Raw genomic sequence first — 19,082 nt, 5'->3', positions numbered from 1 at the left:
CTACGCTGTTTTGCAGTATATACACAAAGTCAATATGCTTTCTCATGTAAAGTACAGAAATTCTATATTAAAGCAAATCAAAGGAAACTAAATATTATCTAGGCACCCCAATGTTAAAAGAAAAATTGCCCTAAATATAATTTGTCATAAAAAATATATAATCCCCTTTTCTTCTCTGTTTTATAGTATATACACCAACTGAATATGCTCTGTCATGTAAAATACAGAAATTCTAATTTTACCCGAATCAAAAAAATCTAACTATTATCTAGGTACCCCAATGTTAAATACAAAATTGCTCTGAATATAATCTGTCAGAAAAAAATATACAATGCCCTTTTCTATTCTGTTTTGGAGTATATACACCAAACCAATATGCTCTCTCATGTAAAATACCGAAATTATAATTTTACATGAATCGAAAGAAATCTAAATAATATCTAGGCGCCCCAAAGTTAGAAGAAAATGGCTCTGAATATAGTCTGTTAAAAAAAATATACAATGCCTTATTCTACTATGTTATGGAGTATATACACGAACTCAGTTTGCTCTCTCATGTAAAATGCAGAAATTCTAATTTTAGCCGAATCGAAAAAATCTAAATATTATCTCGGCACCCCAATATTAAAAACAAAATTGCTCTGAAAATAATCTGTCAGAAAAAATATACAATGGCCTATTCTGCTGTTTTTGAGTATATACATCAACTCCATATGCTCTCTCATGTAAAGTACAGAAATAATATATTTAAGCAAATCGATAAAAATCTAAATATTATCTAGGCACACCAATGTTAAAAACAAAATTGCTCTGAATATAATCTGTCAGAAAAAATATGCAATGCCCTATTCTGCTGTTTTTGAGTATATACACCAACTCCATATGCTCTCTCATGTAAAGTACAGAAATAATATATTTAAGCGAATCGATAAAAATCTAAATATTGTCTAGGCACACCAATGTTAAAAGCAAAATTTCTCTGAATATAATCTGTCAGATTACATATACAATGCTCCTTTCTACTCTGTTTTGGAGTATATACACCAACTAAATATGCTCTCTCATGTAAATAATCAAAATTCTAATTTTACAGGAATTGAAATAAATCTAAATAATATCTAGGCGCCCCAAAGTTAAAAGAAAACGGCTCGGAATATAGTCTGTTAATCAAAATATACAATGCCTTATTCTACTCTGTTTTGGAGTATATACACAAACTCAGTATGCTCTCTCATTTAAAATACCGAAATTCTAAATTTACGTGAATCAAAAAAAAATCTAAATATTATCTAGGCACCCCAATGTTAAAAACAAAATTGCTCTGAATATAATCTGTCAGAAAAAAATATACAATGCCCTTTTCTATTCTGTTTTGGAGTATATACACCAAACCAATATGCTCTCTCATGTAAAATACCGAAATTATAATTTTACATGAATCGAAAGAAATCTAAATAATATCTAGGCGCCCCAAAGTTAGAAGAAAATGGCTCTGAATATAGTCTGTTAAAAAAAATATACAATGCCTTATTCTACTATGTTATGGAGTATATACACGAACTCAGTTTGCTCTCTCATGTAAAATGCAGAAATTCTAATTTTAGCCGAATCGAAAAAATCTAAATATTATCTCGGCACCCCAATATTAAAAACAAAATTGCTCTGAAAATAATCTGTCAGAAAAAATATACAATGGCCTATTCTGCTGTTTTTGAGTATATACATCAACTCCATATGCTCTCTCATGTAAAGTACAGAAATAATATATTTAAGCAAATCGATAAAAATCTAAATATTATCTAGGCACACCAATGTTAAAAACAAAATTGCTCTGAATATAATCTGTCAGAAAAAATATGCAATGCCCTATTCTGCTGTTTTTGAGTATATACACCAACTCCATATGCTCTCTCATGTAAAGTACAGAAATAATATATTTAAGCGAATCGATAAAAATCTAAATATTGTCTAGGCACACCAATGTTAAAAGCAAAATTTCTCTGAATATAATCTGTCAGATTACATATACAATGCTCCTTTCTACTCTGTTTTGGAGTATATACACCAACTAAATATGCTCTCTCATGTAAATAATCAAAATTCTAATTTTACAGGAATTGAAATAAATCTAAATAATATCTAGGCGCCCCAAAGTTAAAAGAAAACGGCTCGGAATATAGTCTGTTAATCAAAATATACAATGCCTTATTCTACTCTGTTTTGGAGTATATACACAAACTCAGTATGCTCTCTCATTTAAAATACCGAAATTCTAAATTTACGTGAATCAAAAAAAAATCTAAATATTATCTAGGCACCCCAATGTTAAAAACAAAATTGCTCTGAATATAATCTGTCAGAAAAAATATACAATACGTTATTGTACTCTGTTTTGGAGTATATACACCAACTCCATATGCTCTCTCATGAAAAATACAGAAATTCTATATTTAAGCGAATCAAAAAAAATCTAAATAATATCTAGGCGCCCCAAAGTTAAAAGAACGTGGCTCTGAATATAGTCTGTTAAAAAAAAATACAATGCCTTATTCTACTCTGTTTTGGAGTATATACACAAACTCAGTATTCTCTCTCATGAAAAATACCAAATTCTAATTTTACGTGAATAAAAAAAAATCTAAATATTATCTAGGCACCCCAATGTTAAAAACAAAATTTCTCTGAATATAATCTGTCATAAAAAATATACAATGCCCTATTGTACTCTGTTTTGGAGTATATACACCAACTCCATATGCTCTCTCATGTAGAATACAGAAATTCTATGTTTAAGCGAATCGAAAAAAATCTAAATATTATCTAGGCACCCCAATGTTAAAAGCAAAATTTCTCTGAATGTAATCTCTCAGAAAAAATATACACTGCTCTTTTCTAATCATTTTTGGAGTATATACACCAACTCCATATGTTCTCTCATGTTAACTACAGATATTCCATATTTAAGCGAATCGAAAAATATCTAAATATTATCTAGCACCACAATATTAAGAACAAAATTGCTCTGAATATAATCTCTCATCAAAATATACAATGTCCTATTCTACTCTGTTTTGGAGTATATACACCAACCCCATACGCTCTCTCATGTAAAACACAGAAATTCTATATTTAAACGAATCAAAAAAAATCTAAATATTATCTAGGCACACCAATGTTAAAATAAAAATTACTCTGCATAAAATCTGTCAGAAAAAATATACAATGCCCTTTTCTACTATGTTTTGTAGTATATACACCAACTCAGTATGCTCTGTCATGTAAAATACCGAAATTCTAATTTTACGTGAATCAAAAAAAATCATAATATTATCTAGGCGCCACAAAGTTAAAAGAAACTGGCTCTGAATATAGTCTGTTAGAAAGAATATACAATGCCTTGTTCTACTCTGTTTTGGAGTATATACACCAACTCTGTATGCTCTCTCATGTAAAATAAAGAAATTCTAAATTTATGTGAATCGAAAAAAATTTAAATATTATTTAGGCACCCCAATGTTAAAAACAAAATTGCTCTGAATATAATCTGTGAGAAAAAATATGCGATGCCCTATTCTACTCTGTTTGGGGGTATATACACCAACCCAAGATGCTCTCTCATGTAAAATACATAAATTCTATATTTAAGCGAATCGAAAAAAATCTAAATATTATCTAGGCACCCCAATGTTAAAAGCAAAATTTCTCTGAATATAATCTGTCAGAAAAAATATACAATGCCCTTTTCTACTCTGTTTTGTAGTATATACATCAACTCAATATGCTCTCTAATGTAAAATACAAAAATTCTAATTTTACCCAAATCGAAATAATCTAAACATTTTCTAGGCACCCCAATGTTAAAAAAAAATTGCTCTGAATATAATCTGTCAGAAAAAATATACAATGCCCTCTTCTACTCTGTTTTGGAGTATATACACCAACTCAGTATGCTCTCTCATGTAAAATACTGAAATTCTAATTTAACGTTAATCGAAAGAAATCTAAATATTATCTAGGCACCCCAATGTTAAAATCAAAATTGCTCTGAATATAATCTGTCAGAAAAAAACATACAATGCCTTTTTCTACTCTGTTTTTGAGTATACACTGAAACTCAATATGCTCTCTCATTAAATACAGAAATTCTATATTTAAGCGAATCGAAAAAAATCTAAATATTATCTAGGCACCCAAATGTTAAAAGCTAAATTTCTCTGAATATAATCTTTCATAAAAAATATACAATGCCCTTTTCTACTCTGTTTTGGAGTATATACACCGACCCAATATGCTCTCTCAGGTAAAATACAAACATTCTATATACACGCGAATCGAAACAATTCTAAATATTATCTAGGCACCACAATATAAAAAGAAAATGTATCTGAATATAATCTGTCAGAAAAAATATACAATGCCCTATTCTACTCTGTTTTGGAGTATATACACCAACTCAATATGCTCTCTCATGTAAATTACCAGATTCTAATTTTACGGGAATTGAAAAAAATCTAAATATTATCTAGGAACCCCAATATGAAAAGCAAAATTGCTCTGAATATAATCTGTCAGAAATAATATACAATACCCTTTTCTACATTGTTTTGCGTAATATACACCAACTCAATATGCTCCCACATGTAAAATGCCGAAATTCTAATTTAACGCGAATGTAAAAAAATCTAAATATTATCTAGGCACCCCAATGTTAAAAGCAAAATTGCTCTGAATATAATCTGTCAGAGAAAATACACAATGCCCTAATCTACTCTGTCTTGGAGTATATAAACCAAGTCAGTATGCTCTCTCATGTAAAATACCGAAATTCTAATTTTAAGTGAATTGAAAAAAATCTAAACATTATCTAGGCACCCCAATGTTAAAGGCAAAATTGCTCTGAATATAATCTGTCAGAAAAAATATACAATGCCCTTTTCTACTCTGTTTTGGAGTATATACACCAAATCAATATGCTCTCTCATGTAAAATATAGAAATTCTAAGTTTACGCGCATCAAAAAAATCTAAATAAAATCTAGGTGCCCCAAAGTTAAAAGAAAATGGCTCTGAATATAGTCTGTTATAAAAAATATACAATGCCTTACTCTACTCTGTTTTGGAGTATATACACCAACTCCGTATGCTCACTCATGTAAAATACAGAAATTCTAATTTTACACGAATTGAAAAAATATAAATATTATCTATGCACCCCAATGTAAAAAGCAAAATTGCTCTGAATATAATCTGTCAGAAAAAATATAAAATGCCCTTTTCTACTGTTTTGTAGTATATACATCAACTCAATATGCTCTCTCATGTAAAATACGGAAATTCTAATTTTACGGGAATCAAATAAAATCTAAATAATATCTAGACACCCCAAAGTTAAAAGAAAATGCCTCTGAATATAGTCTGTTATAAAAAATATACAATGCCTTATTCTACTCTCTTTTGTAGTATTTACACCAACTCAGTATGCTCTCTCATGTAAAATATAGAAATTCTAATTTTACCATAATAGAAAAAATCTAAATATTGTCTAGGCACCCCAGTGTTCAAAACAAAATTGCTCTGAATGTAATCTATCAGAAAAAATATACAATGCCCTATTCTACTCTGTTTTGGAATATATACACCAACTCAATATGCTCTCTGATGTAAAATACAGAAATTCTATATTTAAGCGAATCGAAATAAATCTAAATATTATCTAGGCACCCCAGTGTTAAAAACAAAATTGCTCTGAATATAATATGTAAGAAAAAATATACAATGCCCTATTCTACTCTGTTTTAGAGTATATACAAAAACTCCATATACTCTCTCATATAAAACACAGAAATTCTATATTTACGCGAATCGACAAAAATCTAAATATTATCTAGGCATCCCAATGTTCAAAACAAAATTGCTCTGAATATAATCTGTCATAAAAAATAAACAATGTCCTTTTCTACTTTGTTTTGTAGTATATACACCAACTCAATATGCTCCTTATGTAAAATACCGAAATTCTAATTTTATGCTAATTGAAAAAAATCTAAATAATATCTAGGCGCCCCAAAGTTAAAAGAAAATGGCTCTGAATATAGTCTGTTATAAAAAATATACAATGCCTTATTCTACTCTGTTTTGAAGTATATACACCAACTCAGTATGCTCTCTCATGTAAAATACAGAAATGCTAATTTTACCCAAATTGAAAAAATCTGAATATTATATAGGCACCTCAATGTTAAAAACAAATTTGCTCTGAATATAATCTGTCAGAAAAAATATACAATGCCCAATTCTACTCTGTCTTGGAGTATATAAACCAAGTCAGTGTGCTCTCTCATGTAAAATACAGAAATTCTAAATTTACGTGAATCGAAAAAAATCTAAATATTATCTAGGCACCCCATTGTTAAAGGCAAAATTGCTCTGAATATAATCTGTCAAAAAATATATACAATGACGTATTCTACTCTGTTTTGGAGTATATACACCAACTCAATATGCTCTCTCATGTAAAATATAAAAATTCTAAGTTTACGGGCATCGAAAAAATCTAAATAAAATCAAGGCGCCCCAAACTTAAAAGAAAATGGCTCTGAAAATAGTCTGTTAAAAAAAATATACAATGCCTTACTCTACTCTGTTTTGGAGTATATACACCAACTCCGTATGCTCTCTCATGTAAAATAAAGAAATTCTAATATTACCCAAATCGAAAAAATCTAAATATTATCTAGGCACCCCAATGTAAAAAGCAAAATTGCTCTGAATATAATCTGTCAGAAAAAATATAAAATGCCATTTTCTACTCTGTTTTTTAGTACATACACCAACTCAATATGCTGTCTCATGTAAAATACCGAAATTCTAATTTTACGAGAATCGAATAAAATCTAAATAATATCTAGACGCCCCAAAGTTAAAAGAAAATGCCTCTGAAAATAGTCTGTTATAAAAAATATACAATGCCTTATTCTACTCTGTTTTGCAGTATTTACACCAACTCAGTATGCTCTCTCATGTAAAATACAGAAATTCTAATTTTATCCTAAGAGAAAAAATCTAAATATTATCTAGGCACCCCAATGTTAAAAACAAAATTGCTCTGAATACAATTAATCAGAAAAAATATACAATGCCCTTTTCTACTCTGTTTTGGAGTATATACACCAACTCAATGTGCTCTCCCATGTTTGATACCGAAATTCTAATTATACGTAAATCGAAAATAATCTAAATATTATCTAGGCACCCAAAATGTTGAAAGCAAAATTGCTCTGAATATAGTCTGCCAGAAAATATATACAATGACCTTGTCTACTCTGTTTTGGAGTATATTAACCGACTCAATCTGCTCTCTCATGTAATATACCGAAATTCTAATTGTATGTAAATCGAAAAAAATCTAAATATTATCTCGGCACCCCAATGTTAAAAGCAAAATTCTCTGAATATAATTTGTCAGAAAAAATATACAATGCCCTTTTCTACACTATTTTGTAGCATATATACCTACTCTATATGCTCTCTCATGTAAAATACAGAAATTCTAATTTTACCCAAAACGAAAAAAATCTAAATATTATCTAGGAATCCAAATGTTAAAAACAAAATTGCTCTGAATATAATCTGTCAGAAAAAATATACAATGCCCTATTCTACTCTGTTTTGGAGTATATACACCAACTCCATATGCTCTCTCATGTCAAATACAGAAATTCTATATTTAAGAGAATCGAAAATAATCTAAATATTATCTAGGCACCCCAATGTTAAAAACAAAATGGCTCTGAATATAAACTGTCAGAAAAAATATAAAATGTCCTTTTCTACTCTGTTTTGGAGTATAGACACCAACTCAATATGCTCTCTCATGTAAAATACAAAAACCCTAATTTTCTGCGTATCGAAAAAAGTCTAAATATTATCTAGGCAGCCCAATTTTGAAAGAAAATGGCTCTGAATATAGTCGGTTAGAAAAAATATACAATGCCTTATTCTACTCTGTTTTGAAGTATATACCCCAAATCAGTATGCTCTCTCATGTAAAATTGAGAAATTCTAATTTTACCTGAATCTAAAATATATAAATATTATCTAGGCACCCCAATGTTAAAAACAAAATTGCGCTGAATATAATCTGTCATAAAAAATATACAATGCCTATTCTACTCTGTTTTGGAGTATATACAACAACTCCATATGCTCTCTCATGTAAAATACAGAAATTTTATATTTAAGCAAATCCAAAAAATCTAAATATTATCTAAAGTTAAAAGAAAATGGCTCTGAATATTGTCTGTCGGAAAAAATATACAATGCCTTATTCTACTCTGTTTTGGAGTATATACACCAACTCAGTATGCTCTCTCATGTAAAATAACGAAATTCTAAATTGACGTGAATCGAAAAAAATCTGAATATTATCTAGGCACCCGAATGTTGAAAGCAAAATTGCTCTGAATATAATCTTTTCGAAAAAATATGCTCGCTCATGTAAAATACCGAAATTCTTATTTTCCACGAATCGAAAGAAATCTAAATAATATCTAGGGCCCCAAAGTTAAAATAAAATGGCTCTGAATATAGTCTGTTAGAAAAAATATACAATGCCCTATTTTACTCTGTTTTGCAGGATATACACACACTCAGTATGCACTCTCATGTAAAATACCGAAATTCTACATTTACGTGAATCGAAAAAATCTCAATATTATCTAGGCACCACAATGTTAAGAACAAAATTGCTCTGAATATAATCTGTCAGAAAAAATATACAATGCCCTATTCTACTCTGTTTTGGAGTATATACACGAACTCCATATGCTCTCTCCTGTAAAATACAGAAATTCTGTATTTAAGCGAATCTAAAAAAATTAAATATTATCTAGGCACCCTGATGTTAAAAGCAATATTGCTCTGAATATAATCTGTCAGAAGAAATATACCATGCTCTTATCTACTTTGTATTGTAGTATATACACCAACTCAATATGCTCTCTCATGTAAAATACCGAAATTCTAAATTTATGCGAATCGAAATAAATCTAAATAATATCTACATGCTTCAAAGTTAATAGAAAATGACTCTGAATATAGTCTGTTAGAAAAAATATACAATGCCTTATTCTATTTTCTTTTGGAGTACACACACACTCAGTATGCTCTCTCATGTAAAATAACAAAATTCTAATTTTACGGGAATCGAAAAAATCATAATATTATCTAGGCACCCCAATGTTAAGAACAAAATTGCTATGAATATAATCTGTCAGAAAAAAATATACAATTCCCTATTCCACTCTGTTTTGGAGTATATACACCAACTCCATATGCTCTTTCCTGTAAAATAGAGAAACTCTGTATGTAAGCGAATCCAAAAAAATCTAAATATAATGTAGGCACCCCAAAGCTAAAAACAAAATTGCTTTGAATATAATCTATCAGAAAAAATATACAATGCACATTTCTAGTCTGTTTTGGAGTATATACCCAAACTCAATATGCTCTCTCATGTAAAATACTAAAATTCTAATTTTCCGCGAATCGAAAGAAATCTAAATAATATCCAGGCGCCCCAAAGTTAAAAGAAAATGGCTCTGAATATAGTCTGTTAGAAAAAATATACAGTGCCCTATTCTACTCTGTTTTGGAGTATATAAACCGACTCAATATTCTCTCTCATGTAAAATAACAAAATTCTATATTTAAGCGAATCGATAAAAATCTAAATATTATCTAGGCACCCCAATGTTAAAAGCAATATTGCTCTGAATATAATCTGTCAGAAAAAATATACAATGCCCTATTCTACTCTGTTTTGTAGTATATACACCAACTCAATATGCTCTCTCATGTAAAATTACGAAATTCTAATTTGACCCAAATAGAAAAAATCTAAATATTATCTAGGGACCCCAATGTTAAAACGAAAATTTCTCAGAATATAATCTGTCACAAAAAAAATTCAATGCCCTATTCTACTCTGTTTTGGAGTATATACACCAACTCAGTATGCTCTCTCATGTAAAATACCGAAATTCTAAATTTACGTTCATCGAAAAAAATGTAAATAATATCTGGGCACCCCAATGTTAAAAGCAAAATTACTCTGAATATAATCTATCAGAAAAAATATACAATGCCCTTTTCTACTCGGTTTTGTAGTATATACACCAACTCAATATGCTCTCTCATGTAAAATAAGGAAATTATAATTTTACATGAATCGAAAAAAATTTAAATAATATCTAGGCGTCCCAAAGTTAAAAGAAAATGTCTCTGAAAATAGTCTGTTAATAAAAATATACAATGCCTTATTCTACTCTGTTTTGGAATATATACACCAACTCAGTATGCTCTCTCAAGTAAAATACAGAAATTCTATATTTAAGCGAATCGAAAAAAATCTAAATATTATCTAGGCACCCCAATGTTAAAACAAAATTGCTCTGAATATAATCTGTCAGAAAAAATATACAATGCCCTATTCTACTCTGTTTTGTAGTATATAAACCAACTCAATATGCTCTCTCATGTAATATACAGAAATTCTAATTTTACACGAATCAAAAAATCTACATATTACCTAGGAACCCCAATGTTAAAAACAAAATTGCTCTGAATATATTCTGTCAGAAAAAATATACAATGCCCTATTCTACTCTGTTTTGGAGTATATACGCCAACTCCATATGCTCTCTCCTGTAAAATACAGAAATTCTGTATTTCAGTGAATCGAAAGAAATCTAAATATTATCTAGGCACACCAAAGTTAAAAGAAAATGGTTCTAAATATAGTCTGCTAGAAAAAATATACAATGCCCTATTCTACTCTGTTTCCTATTATATACGCCAACTCCATATGCTCTCTCATGTAAAATACAGAAATTCTATATTTAAGTGAATCGAAAAAAATCTAAATAATATCTAGGCGACCCACAGTTAAAAGAAAATGGCTCTGAACATAGTCTGTTCGAAAAAATATACAATGCCTTATTGTACACTGTTTTGGAGTATATACACCATCACAGTGTGCTCTCTCATGTAAAATACAGAAATCCTAATTTTACCCGAATCGAAAAATTCTAAATATTATCTAGGCACCTTAATGATAAAAGCAAAATTGCTCTGAATATAGTCTGTCAGAAAGAATATACAATACACCTTTCTACTCTGTTTTGTAGTATATACACCAACTCAATATGCTCTCTCATGTAAAACGCCGAAATTCTAATTTTACGCGAATCGAAAAAAATCAAAACAATATCTAGGCATCCCAAAGTTAAAAAAAAATGGCTCTGAATATAGTCTGTTAGAGAAAAAATACAATGCCTTATTCTACTCTCTTTTGGACTATGTACACCAACTCAGTATGCTCTCTCATGTATAATACGGAAATTCTGTATTTAAGTGAATCGAAAAAAATCTAAATATTATCTAGGCACAAAAAAGTTAGAAGAAAATGGCTCTGAATATAGTCTGTTAAAAAAATATACAATGCCTTATTCTACTCTGTTTAGGAGTATGTACACCAACTCAGTATGCTCTCTCATGTAAAATAGAAATATTCTAATTTTACCCGAATCAAAAAAATCTAAATATTATCTAGGTAACCCAATGTTAAAAGCAAAATTGCTCTGAATATAATCTGTCAGAAACAATATACAATGTTCTTTTTTACTCTGTTTTGGAGTATATACACCAACTCAGTATGCTCTCTCATGTAAAATACAGAAATTCTATATTTAAGTGAATCGAAAAAAATCTAAATAATATCTAGGCTCCCCAAAGTTAAAAGAAAATGGCTCTGAATATAGTCTGTTAGAAAAAATATACAATGCCTTATTCTACTCTGTTTTGGAGTATATACACCAACTCAGTATTCTCTCTCACGTAAAACACAGAAATTCTAATTTTACATGAATCAAAAAAAATCTAAATATTATCTAGGCACCACAATGTTAAAAACAAAATTGCTATGAATATAATCTGTCAGAAATAATATACAATGCCCAATTCTACTCTATTTTTGGCGTATATACACCAACTCCATATGCTCTGTCATGTAAAATACAGAAATTCTATATCTAAGCGAATCAAAAATAATCTAAATATTATCTAGGCACCCCAACGATAAAAGGAAATTTCTCTAAATATAATCGGTCATAAAAAATATACCATGCCCTATTCTACTTTGTTTTGGAGTATATACACCTACTCAGTATGCTCTCTCATGTAAAATACCGAAATTCATATTTTACATGAATCGAAGAAAATCTAAATATTATCTAGGCACCTCAATGTTAAAAGCAAAATTGCTCTGAAGATAATATGTCAGATAAAATATACAATGTCCTATTCTACTCTGTTTCGTAGTATATACACCAACTCCATATGCTGTCTCATGTAAAGTTACAGAAATTCTATATTTAAGTGAATCGAAAAAAATCTAAATATTATCTAGGCAACCCAATGTTAAAAGAAAAATTGCTCTGAATATAATCTGTCAGAAAAAATATACAATGCCCTATTTTATTTTGTTTTGTAGTATATAACTTAACTAAATATGCTCTCTCATGTAAAATACCAAATACTAATTTTATGCGAAGCGAAAAAAATCTAAATAATATCTAGGCGCCCCAAACTTAAAGAAAATGGCTCTGAATATAGTCTGTTAGAAAAAATATACAATGCCATATTCTACTTTGTTTTGGAGTATATACACCAACTCAGTATGCTCTCTCATGTAAAATTCAGAAATTCTAATTTTACTCAAATCAAAAAAATCTAAATATTATATAGGCACCCCAATGTGAAAAACAAAATTGCTCTGAATATAATCTGTCAGAAAAAATATACAATTCCCTATTCTTCTCTGTTTCGTAGTATATACACCAACTCCATATACTCTCTCATGTAAAATACAGAAATTCTAATTTTACCCGGATCGAAAAAATGTAAATATTATCTACGCACCCCAATGTTAAAAACAAAATTGCTCTGAATATAGTCTGTCAGAAAAGATATACAATGCCCTATTCTACTCTGTTTTGGAGTATATACACCAAGTCATTATGCTCTCTCACGTAAAATACTGTAATTCTAATTTTACGTGAATCGAAAAAATATCTAAATATTATCTAGGCACCCCAATGTTAAGAGAAAAATTGCTCTGAATATAATCAGTCAGAAAAAATATACAATTCCGTTTTCTACTCTGTTTCGGAGTATATACCCCAACTCAATATGCTCTCTCATGTAAAATACCGAAATTCTATATTTAAGAGAATTGAAAGAAATCTAAATTTTATCTAGGAACCCCAATGTTAAAAGCAAAACTGCTCTGAATATAATCTATCAGAAAAAATATACAACGCCCTTTTCTACTTTGTTTCGTTGTATATACCCCAACTCAATATGCTCTCTCATGTAAAATACCGAAATTTTAATTTTACGTGAAGTGAAAAAAATCTAAATAATATCTAGACGCCCAAAGTTAAAAGAAAATGACTCTGAATGTAGTCTGTTAGAAAAAATATACAATGCCATATTCTACTTTTTTTTGGAGTATATACACCAACTCAGTATGCTCTCTCATGTAAAATACAGAAATTCTAATTTTACCTGAATCGAAAAAATCTAAATATTATCTAGGTACCTCAATGTGAAAAACAAAATTGCACTGAATATAATCTGTCAGCAAAAATATGCAATGCCCTATTCTACTCTGTTTCGTAGTATATACAACAACACAATATGCTCTCTCATGTAAAATATAGAAATTCTATATTTATGCGTATCGGAAAAAAATATAAATAATATCTAGGCGTCCCAAAGTTAAAAGAAAATGGCTCTGAATATAGTATGTTAGAAAAAATATACAATGCCTTATTGTACTCTGTTTTGAAGTATATACACTAACTCTGTATGCTCTCTCATGTAAAATACGGAATTCTGTACTTAAGTCAATCGAAAAAAATCTAAATATTATCTAGGCACACCAAAGTTAAAAGAAAATTGCTCTGAATATAGTCTGTTAGAAAAAATATACAATGTCTTATTCTACTCTGTTTTGGAGTATATACACCAACTCAGTTTGCTATCTCATGTAAAATACCGAAATTCTAAGTTTACGTGAAACGAGAAAAATCTAAATATTATCGAGGCACACCAAAGTTAAAAGAAAATGGGTCTGAACATAATCTGTCAGAGAAAATATACAATGCCCTTCTCTACTCAGTTTTGGAGTATATACCCCAACTAAATATGCTCTCTCATGTAAAATGCTGAAATTCTAATTTTACGCGAACCGAAAAAAATCTAAATAATATCTAGGCGCCCCAAAGTTAAATCAAAATGGCTCTGAATATAGTCTGTTAGAAAAAATATACAATGCCATATTCTGCTTTGTTTTGGAGTATATACACCAACTCAGTATGCTCTCTCATGTAAAATATGGAAATTCTGTATTTCAGTGAATCGAAAAAAATCTAAATATTATCTAGGCACACCAAAGTTAAAAGAAAATGGCTCTGAATATAGTCTGCTAGAAAAAATATACAATGCCCTATTCTACTTTGTTTCGTAGTATATACACCAACTCCATAGGCTCTCTTATGTAAAATACACAAATTCTATATTTAAGCAAATCGAAAAAAATCTAAATATTATTTAGGAACCCCAATGTTAAAAGCAAAATTGCTCTGAATATAATCCGTCAAAAAATCATACACTGCCCTTTTCTACTCTCTTTTGTAGTATATACACCAACTCAATATGCTCTCTCATGTAAAATGCCGAAATTCTAAATTTACACGAATCGAAAAAAATATAAATAATATCTAGGCGCCGAAAAATTAAAAGAAAATGGCTCTGAATATAGTCTGTTAGAGAAAATATACAATGCCTTATTGTACTCTGTTTTGGAGTATATACACCAACTCAATATGCTCTCTCATGTAAAATACAGAAATTCTAATTTTACTCGAATCGAAAAAATCTAATTATTATCTAGGCACCCCAATGATAAAAGCAAAATTGCTCTGGATGTAGTCTTTCAGAAAAAATATACAATACCCTTTTCTACTCTGTTTTGTAGTGTATACACCAACTCAATATGCTCTCTCATGTAAAACGCCGAAATTCTAATTTTACGCGAATCGAAAAAAATCTAAACAATATCTAGGCATCCCAAAGTTAAAAAAAAATGGCTCTGAATATAGTCTGTTAGAGAAAATATACAATGCCTTATTTTACTCTCTTTTGGACTATGTACACCAACTCAGTATGCTCTCTTATGTATAATACGGAAATTCTTTATTTAAGTGAATCAAAAAAAATCTAAATATTATCTAGGCAAAAAAAAGTTAGAAGAAAATGCTCTGAATATAGTCTGTTAAAAAAATATACAATGCCTTATTCTACTCTGTTTTGGAGTATATACACCAACTCAGTATGCTCTATCATGTAAAATAGAAATATTCTAATTTTACCCGAATCGAAAGAATCTAAATATTATCTAGGTAACCCAATGTTAAAAGCAAAATTTCTCTGAATATAATCTGTCAGAAACAATATACAATGCCCTTTTTTACTCTGTTTTGGAGTATATACACCAACTCAGTATGCTCTCTCACGTAAAATACAGAAATTGTATATTTAAGCGAATCGAAAAAAATCTAAATAATATCTAGGCTCCCCAAAGTTAAAAGAAAATGGCTCTGAATATAGTCTGTTAGAAAAAATATACAATGCCTTATTCTACTCTGTTTTGGGGTATATACACCAACTCAGTATTCTCTCTCACGTAAAACACAGAAATTCTAATTTTACATGAATCAAAAAAAATCTAAATATTATCTAGGCACCACAATGTTAAAAACAAAATTGCTATGAATATAATCTGTCAGAAATAATATACAATGCCCAATTCTACTTTATTTTTGGCGTATATACACCAACTCCATATGCTCTGTCATGTAAAATACAGAAATTCTATATTTAAGCGAATCAAAAATAATCTAAATATTATCTAGGCACCCCAACGTTCAAAGCAAAATTTCTCTGAATATAGTCTGTCATAAAAAATATACCATGCCCTATTCTACTTTGTTTTGGAGTATATACACCAACTCAGTATGCTCTCTCATGTAAAATACCAAAATTCATATTTTACATGAATCGAAGAAAATCTAAATATTATCTAGGCACCTCAATGTTAAAAGCAAAATTGCTCTGAAGATAATATGTCAGATAAAATATACAATGTCCTATTCTACTCTGTTTCGTAGTATATACACCAACTCCATATGCTCTCTCATGTAAAGTTACAAAAATTCTATATTTATGTGAATCGAAAAAAATCTCAATATTATCTAGGCAACCCAATGTTAAAGCAAAATTGCTCTGAATAGAGTCTGTCACAGAAAATACACAATGCCGTTTTCGACTCTATTTTGGAGTATATACACCAACTCAATATGCTCTCTCATGTAAAATACAAAAATTCTAATTTTACCTGAATCGAAAAAAATCTAAATATTATCTAGGCATCCCAATGTTAAAAGCAAAATTGCTCTGATTATAATCTATCAAGAAAAATACACAATCTTCTTTTCTACTCTGTTTTAGAGTATATCAACCAACTCAATATTCTCTCATGTAAAATACTGAAATTCTACATTTAAGCGAATCGAAAAAAATCTAAATATTATCTAGGCACCCCAATGATAAAAGCTAAATTGCTCTGAATATAATCTTTCAGAAAAAATATACAATGCCCTTTTCTACTCTGTTTTAGAGTATATACACCAACACAATATGCTCTCTCAGGTAAATTACCGAAATTCTAATTTTACGTGAATCGAAAAAATTCTAAATATTATCTAGGCACCCAAATGTAAAAAGACAATGGATCTGAATATAATCTGTCAGAAAAAATAGACAATGCCCTATTCTACTCTGTTTTTGAGTATATACACCAACTCAATATGCTCTCTCATGTAAATTACCAAACTCTAATTTTATGGAAATCAAAAAAAATCTAAATATTATCTAGGAACACCAATATAAAAAGCAAAATTGCTCTGAATATAATCTGTCAGAAATAATATACAATGCCTTTTTCTACAATGTTTTGCGTAATATACACCAACTCAATATGCTCCCTCGTGTAAAATACCGAAATTCTAATTTTACGTTAATCTAAAAAATCTGAATATTATCAAGCCACGCCAACGTTAAAAGCAAAATTTCTCTGAGTATAATTAGTCAGAAGAAACATACAATTTTTTTTTCCACTTTGTTTTGGAGTATATACACCAACTCAATATGCTCTCTCATGTAAAATACCGAAATTCTAATTTTACGCGAATCGATAAAAATCTAAATATTATCTAGGCACCCTAATGTTAAAAGGAAAATTGCTCTGAATATAATCTGTCAGAGAAAATACACAATGCCCTTTTCTACTCTGTTTTGGAGTATATAAGCAAACCCAATATGCTATCTAATGTAAAATACAGAAATTCTAAATATACGCAAATCGAAAAAAATCTAAATATCATCTAGGCACCCCAATGTAAAAAGCAAAATTTCTCTAAATAAAATCTGGCAGAGAAAATATACAATGCCTTTTTCTACTCTGTTTTGGAGTATATACACCAACTCAATATGCTCTCTCATATAACATACCAAAATTCTAAATTTACGCAAATCGAAAAAAATCTAAATATTATCTACGTACCCCAATGTTAAAAGCAAAATTGCTCTGAATATATTCTGTCAAAAAAAATATACAATGCCTTATTCTACTTTGTTTTGGAGAATATAAACCAACTAAATATGCTCTCTCATGTAAAATACCGAAATTCAAAATTTACACGGATCGAAAAAAATCTAAATATTATCTAGGTAAACCAATAATAAAGGCAAAATTGCTCTGAATATAATCTGTCAGAAAAAATATATAATGCCCTTTTCTACTCTGTTTTGGTGTATATACACAAACTCAATATGCTTTCTCATGTAAAATACCGAAATTCTAAATGTACGCAAATCGAAAAAAGTCTAAATATTATCTAGGCACCCCAATGTTAATAGAAAAATTTCTCTGAATATAATCTGTCAGAAAAGATATACAATGTTCTTTTCTACAGTGTTTTGGAGTATATACACCAACTCAATATGCTCCCTAATGTAAAATACCGAAATTCTAATTTTATGCGAATCAATAAAATCTAAATATTATCTAGGAACCCCAAGGTTAAAAGAAAATGGCTCTGAATATAATCTGTAAGAAAAAATATACAATGCCTTATTCTACATTGATTTGGAATATATACACCAAATCAGTATGCTCTCTCATGTAAAATACCAAAATTCTAATTTTACGTGAATCGAAGAAAATCTTAATATTATCTAGGCTCCCCAATGTTAAAAGCAAAATTGCTCTGAATATAATTTGTCAAAAAAAATATACAATGCCCTTTCCTACTTTGTTTTGGAGTATATACACCAACTCAATATGCTCTCTCATATAAAATATCGATATTCTAAATTTAGGTGAATCGAAAAAAAATCTGAATATTATCTAGGAACCCCAATTTTAAAAGCAAAATTACTCTGAATATAACGTGTCAGAGAAAATATACAATACCCTATTCTACTCTGTTTTGGGGTATATACACCATCTCAATATGCTCTCTCATGTAAAATACTGAAATTCTAATTTTACGTGTATCGAAAATAATCTCAATAGTATCTAGGCACCCCAATGTTAAAAGCAAAATTGCTCTGAATATAATTTGTCAGAAGAAACATACAATGTTTTATTCCACTTTCTTTTGGAGTATATACACCAACTCAATATGCTCTCTAATGTAAAATACCGAAATTCTAATTTTACGTGAATCGAAATAAGTCTAAATATTATCTAGGCACCCTAATGTTAAAAGTAAAATTGCTATGAATATAATCTGTCAGAGAATATACACAATGCCCTTTTTCTACTTTTTTTTGGAGTATATACACCAACTCAACATGCTCTCTCTTGTAAATTACCGAAATTCTAATTTTACGTGA

This window comes from Callithrix jacchus, chromosome 10, assembly GCF_049354715.1.
Source record: "Callithrix jacchus isolate 240 chromosome 10, calJac240_pri, whole genome shotgun sequence".
Classification (NCBI taxonomy): domain Eukaryota; kingdom Metazoa; phylum Chordata; class Mammalia; order Primates; family Cebidae; genus Callithrix; species Callithrix jacchus.
This window is presented reverse-complemented; position numbering follows the sequence as displayed.